Source organism: Staurois parvus, unplaced genomic scaffold, assembly GCF_062004578.1.
Source record: "Staurois parvus isolate SC_StPar_1 unplaced genomic scaffold, SC_StPar_1.0 ptg001090l, whole genome shotgun sequence".
In the NCBI taxonomy this organism is placed as follows: Eukaryota; Metazoa; Chordata; class Amphibia; order Anura; family Ranidae; genus Staurois; species Staurois parvus.
In genome coordinates, this window is record NW_028318886.1 from 1,132,357 (window position 1) to 1,146,364 (window position 14,008).

The 14,008-nt window shown below is 43.5% G+C and overlaps 1 protein-coding gene across 1 annotated transcript in view; it reads right to left on the bottom strand.

Annotated features, from left to right (window-relative positions):
* The window catches only part of PIWIL2 (piwi like RNA-mediated gene silencing 2), a 502,914-nt gene extending 499,589 nt beyond the window's left edge, over positions 1 to 3,325 (bottom strand). Inside the window, exon 1 of the mRNA XM_089658746.1 lies at positions 3,298 to 3,325. The gene's annotated coding sequence lies outside the window, so the exon portion shown is untranslated. The remainder of the gene's footprint in view (positions 1 to 3,297) is intronic.
* Positions 3,326 to 14,008: the final 10,683 nt, after the last annotated feature.

Consider the following 14,008-nt stretch of genomic DNA (forward strand, 5'->3'; position numbering starts at 1 on the left):
AGGCACCAGAGCTAAATTTCAAGTATTGCTGCAAAGGGTCTGAATACTTATGCCAATGTGATATCAGTTTTTCCTTTTTCATACATTTGCAAACATTTTTAAAATTCTAGTTTCTCATTGTCCTTATGGGGTAAGGAGTGTAGATTAATAAGAAAAAAAAATAATTTAAACTGTAGTATCAGGCTGCAACACAACAAAATTGAAAAAGTGAAGGGGGTCTGAATACTTTATGAATGCACTGTATGTTTGTGTTTTTTTAACCGCTTTCTCACCGCCGTATAGCAGATATACTGCTACACGGCGGCACAGGTGCCCAAAATTACGTATAAGTGATTTTGAATTTACGGGTAGGAAACCACATCGCACTGCATGGGGCTGCCATTCATTCTTAATGACACCTCCATGCATCTCAATATGCAGCGCATTTGCAGATGTGAGAGCTGCAGGGACATCATGTGCTGCAGAAGCACCATGTGTTTTCCCTGCAGCTGCATTTTGAACAAAATGCAAGCAGCTATTTTTTTTTGCAGGAAATGTGGGCCACAAACTTGCACAGATGTGAACCTTACTTATGGCTAGGTTCACACTATTGTGGGTGGTTGCGAGTGAGGGAATTGCACCTGTTCCTGCATCCTCAACCACCCGCAGCCAAAACGCACTGCTCTTTAACAGCTTACCCACCGCCGTATAGCAGATATACTGCTACACAATGGCACAGGTGCGCAAAATCACTTATACGTGATTTCGCATTTCCGGGTGGGGGCGCGTGCCCTGCCCCCGCCGCCATTCACGGCTGCGGATGTCAATCACCGGGTCCCAGCTGGTGATTACTGACAATCACAGATGGAGAGGATTGTACAAGCGGTCTTCCTCCCTGTCAGCTCATGCACACAGTTTGGGATGGCTGTGCTGAGCACAGACATCCTGATCAGTGTTCTTACAGTGAAGCACACACCCCCTAGTAAAACACTCCCTACACACAGTTAACCCTTTGATCGCCCTTCACTTTAACCCCTTCCTGCCCAGTGTGATTAGTACAGTGTCAGTGCTGTTTTTTTAGCACTGATCACTGTATTGGTGTCACTGGGAATGTCAGTGACACCAAGTTAGTTCCCCCCAGTGTCAGAATGCCTGCTGCGGTCCCGCAAAAAGTCGCTGATCGCCGCCATTACTAGTAGGGGGGGAAAAAAAATCCAAGTATCTATACCGCAATCTGTAAACGCTATAACTTTCACATAAACCAATTACACGTATTTGGATTTTTTTTTTTTTTTTTTAGCAAAGACGTAGCAGAGTACATTTTGGCCTAAATTTATGACGCAATTTGTTTTAAATCGTTTTACTGAACATGTTTAACCGCTTCCTGTCCGGCCCATGTATATAAACGGCCAGACGGAAGCAGTGCAGGGGCGGGTGGCCGTTTATAAACGGCCTCCCCACCCCGCTTGTGAGCGCTCCCTGGGAGCGCGCAGCACCGTGATCCAGTGCCCGCTGTGTCCTCTGCAAACAGTGGAACACCGATTGTTGTATGGGACCTCTGTGCGAGGTCCCGATCATGTGATCACTGACTGGCCAATCAGTGATCACATGAATAGTAGTAAGCAAGATGTCACTTCTGACATAGCTTACTATGTGTAAAATCTGTAAATAATCACAGGAGGTCACATGGTACAAGGCTATTCACAACAGCCTTGTACCATGTGACAAGCTGTGACTTATCACAGCTCTCACAGTATGTTTCAATGGCTGCAAGAATGCAGCCAGAGAGGAGAAATTATTGCTTTTACAGCCTTTATGGGTGTAAAAAAATAATAATCTACATAACACACACACGTAGTACAGTGTCACTATGGTAACACTGTACTGCTAGGAAGACAGTATGCAGAAAAAAAAAAAAATTGAAAAATTATAATTTTTTTCTGTTTTTACTAAAAAGATAACTGAATAAATTTTGACCAAGATTCACGAAGAAAGATTATTTGCAACATTTTATAAGAAAAACTTTTCAAAATTTTGGAACTTTTTCATTTATATAGCAAAAAAATAAAAATCCCAGTGGTGAATACATACCACCAAAATAAAGTGTTATCTGTCTCAAAAAATGCTAAAAAAAATTATATGGGTACAGTGTTGCATGACTGTGCAATTGTCAAAGTGTGATAGCACTGAAAGCTGAAAATTGGCCTGGACAGGAAGGGGGGGGGGTAAGTGTCCAGACTTGAAGTGGTTAATAGCAAAAAGTCAAAAACATTTTTTCCACAAAATTATAGCGCAAAAAAAGTGCACAGGCGATCAAATACCACCGAAAGAAAGCTCAATTCATGGGGGGAAAAAAAAGTACGTAAATTTCATTTGGGTGCGGCATTGCATGACCACGCAACTGTCAAAAGTAATGCAGCACCGTAATGCAAAAAAATGGCCTGGTCAGGAAGGGGGGGGGGGGGTAAATCCTCTGGAGGGCAAGTGGTTACAAATGAACAGCCATTCTTAATGGGATCCCCACACATCTAACAAAATAGTGCGGTGTGGGAAGCACAGCTAAATTTCTTTCCCAGCCGCTGCATTTTCATAATGCTGCAGGAACCTTTTTCCTGCGTAAAACGCAGACACAGCAGCTCGTTCAAATGAATGGGCTGTCATGGCAGCCCATACGTGGCCCGCAAAGCAGCAATAGCTTGAACCTTGCCTAAGGCTAGGTTTATATATGTGTGGGTGGCGCGGCTGCAGATCCACACGAAAATCCACGCATCCGCACCACCCGCTCAGAGGAATGCGGACTCGCGGGCGGGTGCCATTATTTGTAATGGCACGCCACCTGCACTGGAAAACGCAACCAAACTGGGAACTGAGGTTCCTGTGCAGGCTGCAGTTTTCATCAGAAGTGCAGGGACTTCTTCCCTGCGTGTCACGGGAGTCCATTCAAATGAATGGGCTCTCGTGTCCACGCAAAATGTGGCCCTCATATATGTGACCCAGGAGTTACAGGCGGAACTTGGAGTGAAGGAACCCTGTGGGGACAGGTGGTGAGGTCACTTTAAAATGCCCATTCATACAGCAAAGAGCTTAAAAACATCTTTGACTGTACAAGTTCACTTTATATTAGTTTCTACCTTCTGTAAGGGAACAATTCATACCCTCATGAACAGAAGTCACACAACTGAAGACACCCCAAACCCACATTTATCGTCTGTTTCTATAGAGGCCTAACACTACCGAACCCGGCTACAGAGTCCCTCCAACACCGGACCTCGTGCCTACACACTATTCACACAAAACAGCGCCGACCGACCTCCTCACCTCAGAACTTCTTCACCGACTGCGCCACATCTACGCGCTCACAGCACAGCCTACCACGTGACCGAGCCCATCGCGGCGCTGATTAGAGGAGAGGCCAGTCAACCAAAAGGAGCGGATCTTCCCATTGGCACGCGGGGGCGTCCCATGCAGGGACCTGGAAGACTCTGCAGAGAGCTGTGCTAGAAAAGGTTTTAAAGGCACCATTCACCTTTTATGAACAAAAAATAGTAAATGCACCTATAGAGCAACTAGAAGAAAAGTGTGTTTATTCGTATTTTATGCATTGAAGCCTGCAATGCATTGCAATCACCGTAAGTTGGTGGCAGATGCAATGCTCAGATTCTTCTTTCAAACTCAGGTCCCTGCAGAGGTAGAGATCTTTAATTCTGGAGCTGGACTACAATCACAGGGACATTATGGCTGCAGATGATTAGCTCGGCCATGTTTAGACAAATCCCAACCCAGCTGAGCGATCCCGGAATCTGCAAAGCCAACAGCCAATGATAGGCGGTGGAGGCATTGTCCTCCCTCAGCCGCAGAGATACGCATAAGTGGGAGGGGCAGGGAATGCCTATGCCACCTGGGCATGGCTGTCATCTTTGATGGCTTTCTTGCGGAATAGCTCATCCTTAAGTCACCGGTCATAACGCTGCGATTTAAAATTGCGCAATTTCCCCCCATTTTTTTGGGGGGGTGGGGTGCGTCTTATGGAGAGAAGAATGCAGTAACTGGATGCTAACATTTATAGGTAAAGTTACCCGAATTTGACAGGTACCCATTCCAACTTCCGAGATCGGAAGTGGAAGTTGTTCTCCCTCCCTCCATGTAGTCTTCTGGGACATGTGACAGGTCCCAGAAGACTACGGGACCATTCACAAAGTGCAGCGCTTCTCGCACATGTGCAGTGGGCACCCGGCTGTGAAGCCACAAGCTGTCACAGCCAGGTGCTCACACTGAAGATGCCAGCGCCAGGGAGAGAAGACAACCAGTGAAACCAGCGGTGGTGAAGACACCGCTGGACCGAGGGACAGGTAAGTGGCTGTATTTTAAAAGTCAGCAGCTACAGTTTTTGTAGCTGCTGACTTTTATTTTTTTTTTTTTAGGTGGAACTACACTTTAAGATACTGACTTTCACATTCATTAGATGCGATTTCAGGTGCGTTTTAATTCCCAAATCACACCTGAAATAACACCGGTATGACCAGGCACTTAAGGATAAGTTCACCTTTGGGAACATGTTACACGTTCCACCCATGTTTATGGTGGAACGTGTAACAGGTTCCCACTCCTGCAGCCTCTTGCTGATCTCTCCCTCCCCCACTGTGACAGCAGGCCAGGATCTTCTCCCCACACCCGCTGTCACGATTTGAAAAGAGCACAGCTGTGCAAGGTTCCACCCACACAGCTGCGTCATTCATTCACAGATCTCTACTACAACTCTACTACAACTACCAACAGCCTTTGCAGCTGATGGCTTGTAGTTCTCTATGAACTACCAGGGCACTAGTGAGCACTTTAGGTAGTTCAATGAGTTTTCCTGTCATTGTGTAACTGCCTGCCCATACGAGGTATGAGCAGGCAGATGCACTGACAGCCTGCAGGAGCCTGACAGTGCACCTGCAGTCTGCTGATCATTGTTGCAATGCTTTACATGCTCCTACAAAAAAAAATAATAATGCACATTTTGTAACTGCAAAAAAATTAGCATTTAGTATTTATTTTAGAAAGGTGAACATATCCTATAAGGTCTCGTTAACGCGGAGAGTATGAATCTATGTTTACCCGCATAGGTTTTCAGACAGTCCCATTGCTGTCAATTGGGATGTAGCAGCTGCATGGACACATCCGCAATGTCCCAACATGACAAGTTTGTGGGTGCACAGCTCCCAACATGTTCAGTGGGACTGCCAGCACAGGGAAACACAGACCACCTGTACATTCACATGCAGGTAAACACGGGGTACAGATTTATATGCCCCCTGTGAACAAGGCCTAATTACCAACCCATAGCTCCCAAATGTCCCTGATTTGAGGGACTGTCCCTGATTTGGAACAAAGTCCTTCTGCCCCCACTTTCTCCTCATTTGTCCCTCATTTTGGTCTGATCTATATAGTTGTATATAAAATGCACTATTTATCTTTCTGAAAGTATTTTACAGTGTTAAACCTTTTATCCAGTTTTTAAATGTCAAAAGCCAATATAAATGAATAGTAATGGTAAAAAAAAAGCACTTGTGAATTTAACCAATCATTTTTTTGGAAAATTCTCCTTTAAAGGGGAGTGGCGGGGGGGTGTCCTATTCCTACATACTTTGACTAATAGGTGTCCTTCATTCCCATCTCAGAAAGATGGGAGGTATGCCGCCCTTGCACTCTGTTGAGACCAAGTCCCTGCAGTGACAGATGGAACTTGTAGTCCCTCCATTCAAAGATCTCTGTAATTGAACGACATTGAATAAAATCCCTCAAGACTTGGTTCTGGCTAGCTCAGTGGATTGCTTTAAAAAAGGCCTGGATTCTTTCTCTGATACACAGAATATAACTGGATACTAACATTTATAGGTAAAGTTGATCCAGGGAATATCCGATTGCCTCTCATGGGATCAGGAAGGATTTTTTTTCTCTGCAGGAGCAAATTGGATCGTGCTTTGCTTGGTTTTTTTTCCTTCCTCTGAATCAACTGTGGGTATAGGATTGTAACTTTCTTTTTTTTTTTTAATGGTTGAACTGGATGGACTTTTGTCTTTTTTCAGCCAGACTAACTATGTATGTAACTATGACATGGCTGTGTGGGAGAAGCCACCTACAACCAGACCAAATATAGAGATAAACAGAAGCACCCTCCAATTAAGGTAAGTGGGGGCTGGGAAATGCACCATGTTATACTCTAAATATGGGAGTAACATGAAACATACTGTAAAAAGGTAGACTAAGCCCTTAACGGCCTGGGGTGTTCCCTAGTAGAATGAAAACATTAGCTGAGCTATGTCACCATTCCATTAACAACACAGTGTTTGCAAGGCCAGAAAGCAGTGCTTTGAGAGGAAGGCCCATGGTTCACTAGCAATCCTCCAGCTGGCATTAACTCGCCAAAGATAAGATCGTTTTATAGAGGGGTAGACATTTTTTATTTGCGCCAGCGTGGCATAAAACGCTGAAAATTCTCGTTCACTGGTCCGGACAGCGGAGAAGTGAAATCAGAGAAAAGGCAAGATTTTTTTTTTTCATCTCTGTAGCAATCCTGTTGTTGGCATCAATAGGATCCCTAATATATCAGAGGCCTAAAAGCAGACCTTTCTTCCCCAAAGCCAATCTTTAGGCCCAGTTCACACCATAGAAACGTAGTTCAGATGTGTTCTAATCTGGATGCATTTCTACATGTGCATTTTTGAAGCTTTCCGGTGTGATGATGTGTTTTAAACGTGCTCCAGTGCATTTTTCCCATTTTTTTTGTTCAGCTTAACCACTTACCAACCGCACTATAGCTGAATGATGGCTACAGTGCAGTTGTCCAGTTCTGGAAGGGCATAATGTGTCCTACACATTGAGCTGAGCACGTGACGTGGTGAAAGGCCAATCACAGCGGCCTTTTACCAATGACACAGCATATCACTGGGTAAATGCAGTTGCCAGTTATCGGCTGCACTTTCCTCAAGCTGTCAAATTTTTTTTCAAATCTTTTGCCATTTTTTGGTTTATAGTGCAAAAAATAAAACACCCAGAGATGAGTAAATACCACCAAAAGAAAGCTGTATTTGTGTGAAAAAAAGATAAAGATTTCATATGGGTACAGTGTTTCATTGTCATTCAAAGTGCGACAGCTCTGAAAGCTGAAAATTGGCCTGAGCAGGAAGGGGGTATAAGTGTTCAGTAGGCAAGTGGTTAAAGCGGAGTTCCACTCAAAAAGCGTAAGTTCCGCTTATTTTCCCCTTCCTCTGCCATATTTGGCACCTTTTTTGGGGGGGGGAGCGATTACCTGTTTTTGACAGGTACCCGCTCCCAGTTCCGGCTCAGTTCGCTGCGGCAAAGTGAGCCGGACGTTTGGCCCCCTCCTCCCTCCCGCAGTCTCCTGGGAACTTTTACATGTCCCAGAAGACAGACCAATTAGGAGGCGCAGCGCGACACGTGCATGCGCAGTGCGCTCCAGGCTGTGAAGCCGCAAGCTGCCACAGCCTGGTGCCCACAATTGAGATGCCAGTGCCTTGGAGAAGAGAAGGTACGGCGCGGGTGAAAACATTGCTGGATTCCAGGACAGGTAAGTGTGTGTTTACTTAAAGTCATCTGCTACAGTTTTTGTAGCTGCTGATTTTTAATAAGCACAAAAACGTCTGGAACTCCACTTTAAAGAAGGATATGTGAATTTCAGTGCATTTTTGGTGCGTTTACGTGCAGCTTTGATGCGTTTTACCACGTTCCAGTACATTTCAGTGCAGAAAAAATGCAGTATGTTCTACTTTTATTTTGGGAGCTACACCGCGTTCCAAATTATTATGCAAATTCTATTTAAGTGTCACAAAGATGAAATATTTTGTTTTTCAGTTTAACTCATGGATGTGTCAGGGCTCTTGATCAGTGAAAACAATCGCGGACACCTGTGATAATTAGATTGGCAGGTGATCCCAATTTAAGGAAAAACTACTAAAGGAGGTTGTTCCACATTATTAAGCAGAGCACCATTTTCAAGCAATATGGGGAAGAAAAAGGATCTCTCTGCTGCTGAAAAGAGTGAAATAGTTCAATGCCTTGGACGAGGTATGAAAACATTAGATATTTCACGTAAACGTAAGCATGATCATCGCACTATTAAGAGATTTGTGGCTGATTCAGAGCACAGACGGGTTCGTGCAGATAAAGGCACATTGAGGAAGATTTCTGCCAGATCCATGCATCGGATCAAGAGAGCAGCTGCTAAAGTACCATTACGTAGCAGCAAACAGATATTTGAAGCTGCTGGTGCCTCTGGAGTCCCACGGACATCAAGGTGTAGAGTCCTCCAGAGTCTTGCAACTGTGCATAAACCTTCTATTCGGTCACCACTAACCAATGCTCACAAGTAGAAACGGCTGCATTGGGCAGAAAAATACATAAAGACTAATTTTCAAACACTCCTGTTCACTGATGAGTGCCGTGCAGCCCTGGATGGTCCAGATGGATAGAGTAGTGGATGGTTGGTGGGCGGCCACGCTGTTCCAACAAGACTGCGACATCAGCAAGGCGGTGGTGGAGTCATGTTTTGGGCCGGAATCATGGGAACAGAGCGGGTTGGCCTCTCTAGAGCCCCCGAAGGTGTAAAGATGACCTCTGCAAAGTATGTGGAGTTTATGACTGCCCACTTTCTTCCCTGGTACAGAAGGAAAAACTATGCTTTCCGTAATTAAATCATCTTCATGCATGACAATGCACCATCTCATGCTGCAAAGAATACCTCTGCATCAATGGCTGCTATGGGGATAAAAGGAGAGAAAGTCACGGTGTGGCCTCCATCCTCCCCTGACCTCAATCCTATTGAGAACCTTTGGCGCATCCTCAAGCAAAAGATCTATGAGGGTGGGAGGCAGTTTACATCCAAACAGCAGCTCTGGGAGGCTGTTCTGACATCTTGCAAACAAATTCAAGCAGAAACTGTCCAAAAACTCACAAGTTCAATGGATGCAAGACTTGTGAAGCTGCTATCAAATAAGGGGTCCTATGTTAAAATGTAACGTGACCTGTTAAAATATTTAAAATGTTGTTAAGTTTGATTGAAATAGCTTTTGATTTCAGAAAATATGCTGCAAACACAACAAATGACAATTTTCAGTTCTTTACAACCTATAAAGTGTTTTGAAACTTACTGTGCGTAATAATTTGGAACAGTGCATTATGTTTTATGTTTAAAAAAAAAATACTGTTATCATTAGGAGGTTTGTTCAATAAAATGTGAATTGTACTCTTAATAGTTGATAACATGAGAATTATGCTGACTGTTATTTACATCAATCATTTAGGTAAATGAGAAAAATATCATTTGCATAATAATTTGGAACACGGTGTAAAACATACTATAACTGACTGCACTGGTGTGAACTATGCCATTGGAAACCATATAACCTACTATCCATGCTTTGTTAATGCAGAAAAAATGTACTGGACTGCATGTGGTGCGCACCAACTCTAAGCCCTGGTTCACACTGATGCGGTCCGGAATTCGCAGCGTTTCTTTGCGAATTCTGCAACACATCAGAATCGCACCCCGTTCATGCAAACCGATGCGGGTGTGTATGTTAAGTTAACATCACCCCGAAAACGGTCTGCAAAACGTGGTGCGATGTGCAGAATCGGATCACATAGGTGTGAATACCCATGCGATCTGATTCTAGTGTGGACCAAAAAAGGGTCCTGCACGTTTTTGGTGCTGGTGCGGTGTGTTTAGAGCCATACAAAATGTATGGCTCCAATCGCACCGCACACAAATCGCATGTGGTTTGCACAGGAATGCAGTGCGGTTCCTGTGCAAATAACATGCGATATAGTGCATCGCATATATATATATGAACCCAGGCTAAGTCTTTTTTTATTTGTCTGGCCTACTCATATTTATTTTATTTATTTATTTATTCAGTAGGTCACCCGTAATGGAAGAAGTCATATACTTACCTTTCACGCCTCCTCTATTCATTTTCTCCTAGGTAAGAACAATGTTTACTTTCATCTGGCAAATATCCCAGGAGGCAACAGCTTACAGAGAACAACTGGAGTGGGGCAGACCCCAAGACATGTTATACAGGGCTGCAAGAACCAGGGAGAGACGCGTAGGTCCTGATGATGGTGTCACAAGACCTAGCATGCAGCAGCAAAGTGAGGAATCACAGCAGGACAATGCTGAGTTCCATGGGAGCGTGCGCATGTTATTTGAACACAACCCAGTGGACAAGGTAAAAGGGAGCCGAAAGCAAAATTAACCCCGGGGGTGACGTTCCTCTTTTAAGTCTATCTAAACCCAAAAGCTTTAAAAGGGTAACTCCACTTTTGTGGGAATAAAAAAAGCAAATTAAAAAAAATAGTATAGCATGTATAATTGCGACAAAAGTCATATTGTGATTAAATGTTATTAAAAATTATCTTTCCTTTTCATTTAGCAGTCCTGTAATTTTCTGTAAGTTGCAATGCAATATGGCAACCTGAAGACGTTCTGGAGACACAGATGGTATACAGAACGTCCGCCAGAAATGTAATTCCTGATTGTGTGATTTGCTGTCTGGTTTTCCCAAAAGTCTGCTCTAAGATACAAATCAGATTGTAGGCCTGGTTTGCACCTATGTGTTTTTAGTGCGTTTTGCAGAAACACACTACAGTCCATTTAACATGGTTTCCTATGGGACACATTCACATCTATGCATGTCACATCTGCATTTTTGGAAAGGGTCAGGGACTTTTTTAAATGCAGAAAGCATTGTTTTTGCTACATTAGAGTTCAATAGAGAAGCTGCTGAAATGCATGTAGTGCATTTCTGTCCCGTTTTTGGCGTGATTTGCTTTTTTATTCTGCCAAGCAACAAAAGAATTTCCATTTAACAAAAAAAAAAGCATAAAAAAAATACCAAACACAGTAAACCGCTGCAAAAATGCACATCTAAAAATGCACAGCAAAAAGCACTGAAAAATGGACAAAAAGCTCAAAGCATTGGTGTGAACCAGGCTTTAGGCATCCCCTGCAACAAAAGTATCCTTTTTAGAGAGATACTCCCAAAGGGAATCCCATCTAAAGGGATGCAGACCCTGCATCTTTCCTGCTAGTGCTGCAGCTGATTGATAATTATAAAATCACTCCCATACAGATTCACTCTGCACATGGACATAAACAAACAGCTATTTCTTCAGAATAACAAACGGTAGGAATCTGCAACAAACTTTGTTAAAATCCTTGCAATTTACATAGATCACCCAGAGGGGATTGTTTTTTTTCTCAAGAAAAGTGGAGTTACTCTTTAAAGTGTCAGTAAACCTTTCATTAGAAAAAAATTATGTATAGCAGCATACATCTGTAAATACTCCTGCCATCTTATCTCCATTTTTAGGGTCTCTCTGTTCCCTTGAAGGGTCACCTGGAGCCAACCATATAAGTGTTTTAATGGTCAGCAAAGCAGGCTTACATGCCAGCGCTCTACACACTGGCAGCTTAGCGTCCCATGAATGGCTTATTCTCCAGCTAGTCCTCCAGACATTGTTAGCAGGTTAGTTGGCAGAGAGACCAACTGAAATTCAATGCTGGTCATGTCATGGTAGGGTGATGGAACATGTAGATCGCTGCAGTGCTGTGGGCAGTGATGGGACTTGGTAATGTTTATAGTGCAGGCCCTGTTGAGCGGACGTTTAGGGAAGCAGTACTGGGTCATAAGAGGTTTTAAAAAGTTAGTGGGGACATGTTTTTTTTTTAAGACAGCATGATGATATATGTTTGCAGGATGGTCCTGAATACTTTATTGGTAACAAAATAGGAGGGTTTATTAATACTTTATTATTTTGCAGCTTACCACTGCTTGCATACCTCCCAACTCTCCCTGATTTCGAAGGACTGTCCCTGATTTGGAACAAAGTCCCTCTTTCCTCCTCATTTGTCCCTCATTTTGATCTGATCTATATAGTTGTATATAATATGAACTATTTATCTTTCAAAAAGTGTTTCCCAGTGCTAAACCTTTAATCTCAGCTTTTACATTTCTGCATTTGTAAACTTCAAAAGCCAGTATAAAGGGATAATATTGTTAAAAAAAAGCACTTGTGAGTTTAAGCAATCTATTGTTTTGTATAATTCTCCTTTAACCACTTGCCGCCCTGCCACTGTAGAAATACGGCAGCAGGGCGGCACGGGCAGGCAAAACCACGTTTTAAAACGTGTGTTTTGTAAACAGATAGGGGGCGCGCGCGAGGCGCGCCGCCGCCCTATCTGTCCCGCCAATCACTGCCACGGATGTCAGTCGCTGGGTCACAGCCGGTCCTTACCGGCTGTTACCCGGCGATCGGCGGCAAACAGTGACAGACAGCACAGCTGCAGTAGCTGTGCTGGACAGACAGCACAGCTGCAGTAGCTGTGCTGTCTGTCACTTCCCTGACAGCTCGAGGACGAGCTGATCGAGAAAGAAGAGTTTCTCTCTCTTGATCAGCGGTGTCCCATGCAGCACACACCCCCGCCCCCTAGTAAAACACTCCCCTCACACAGATAACCCTTCCCTGCAAAATAAAGTCAACCCCTTCCTCCCCAGTGCCATTAGTACAGTGCCAGTGGTTTTTTTTTTTTTTGCACTGATCACTGTATTAGTGTTTTTGGGGATGTCAGTGACCCCAAGTCAGTACCCCCCGATGTCAGAATGTCCGCCGCAGTCCCGCCATAAGTCGCTGGTCGCTGCCATAAGTCGCTGATCGCTGCCATTATTAGTATAAAAAAAAAACTAAAAATCCCAGTATCTTTCCCGCCATTTGTAAATGCTATAACTTTCACGTAAATTTACACGTATTGGTTTTTTTTTTTAGCAAAGACATGTCGCGGAATGCATTTTGGCAGAAATTTATGACTAAATTAGATTTTTGCATTTTTTTTACTGGACATGTTTTATAGCAAAAAGTCCAAAATATTGTTTTTTTCCTCAAAATTGTCAGCCTTTTTTTTTTTTTATAGAGCAAAAAATAAAAACCGCACAGGCAATCAAATACCACCAAAAGAAAGCTCAATTTGTGGGGAAAAAAACAATGTAAATTTCATTTATGTACCATATTGCATGACCGCGCAATTGTCCGTTAAACTAGCGCAGCGCTGTATAGCAGAAAAATGGCGTAAATTGCAGTATCTTTACCAGCAATGGGCAAACTACGGCCCGGCGGACCTTTTAATCCGGCCCGCGGAGCTAGACTCCTCTCACAGTCCGCCCTGAAGACCGGTGTAGCATGAAAATCTGTCTCCTATGAGGATCTGTCCCCCTCGACGTATCTGCGCATGTGCCGGAGATCGCCGATCGGCTGCTAATGCCTGAAACTGGCACATGCGCAGATACGTCGAGGGGGACAGATCCTCATAGGAGACAGATTTTCATGCTACACCGGAACGCGGGAACACGGCGAGAGGAACGTGCAGAGCAAAGGTAAGTGAATTGACTCAGGGGGGACTTGGGGACTTAATATGGGGGATGAATTACTATATGGGGGATGAATTACTATATGGGGGATGAATTACTATATGGGATGAATTACTATGGGGGAATATTACTATACTTACTATGGATGACACATACACATCATTCATCTACTCTTGGTCCGGCCCCCGGGTCCAATATATGAACCCATTGCGGCCCTCAAGTCAAAAAGTTTGCCCACCCCTGATCTATACCATAGTTTGTAGACGCTATAACTTCCACACAAAGCAATCAATATACACTTATTGGGATTTTTTTTACCAAAAACATGTAGCAGAATACATTTTGGCCTAAATTTATAACCAACTTTGAGTTTACTATATATTTTTTATAGCTGAAAGTAAAAAATATTGTTTTTCTTCAAAATTTTTGGCCTTTTTTTGTTTATAGCGTGAAAAATAAAAAGCGCACAGATGATCAAATACCACCGAAAGAAAGCTCTATTGTGTGAAAAAAAGGACGTAAATTTTGTTTGGGTGCAGCATTGCATGACCGCGCAATTATCAATTGAATTAGTGCAGTGCTGAGTAGCAAAAAGAGGCCTG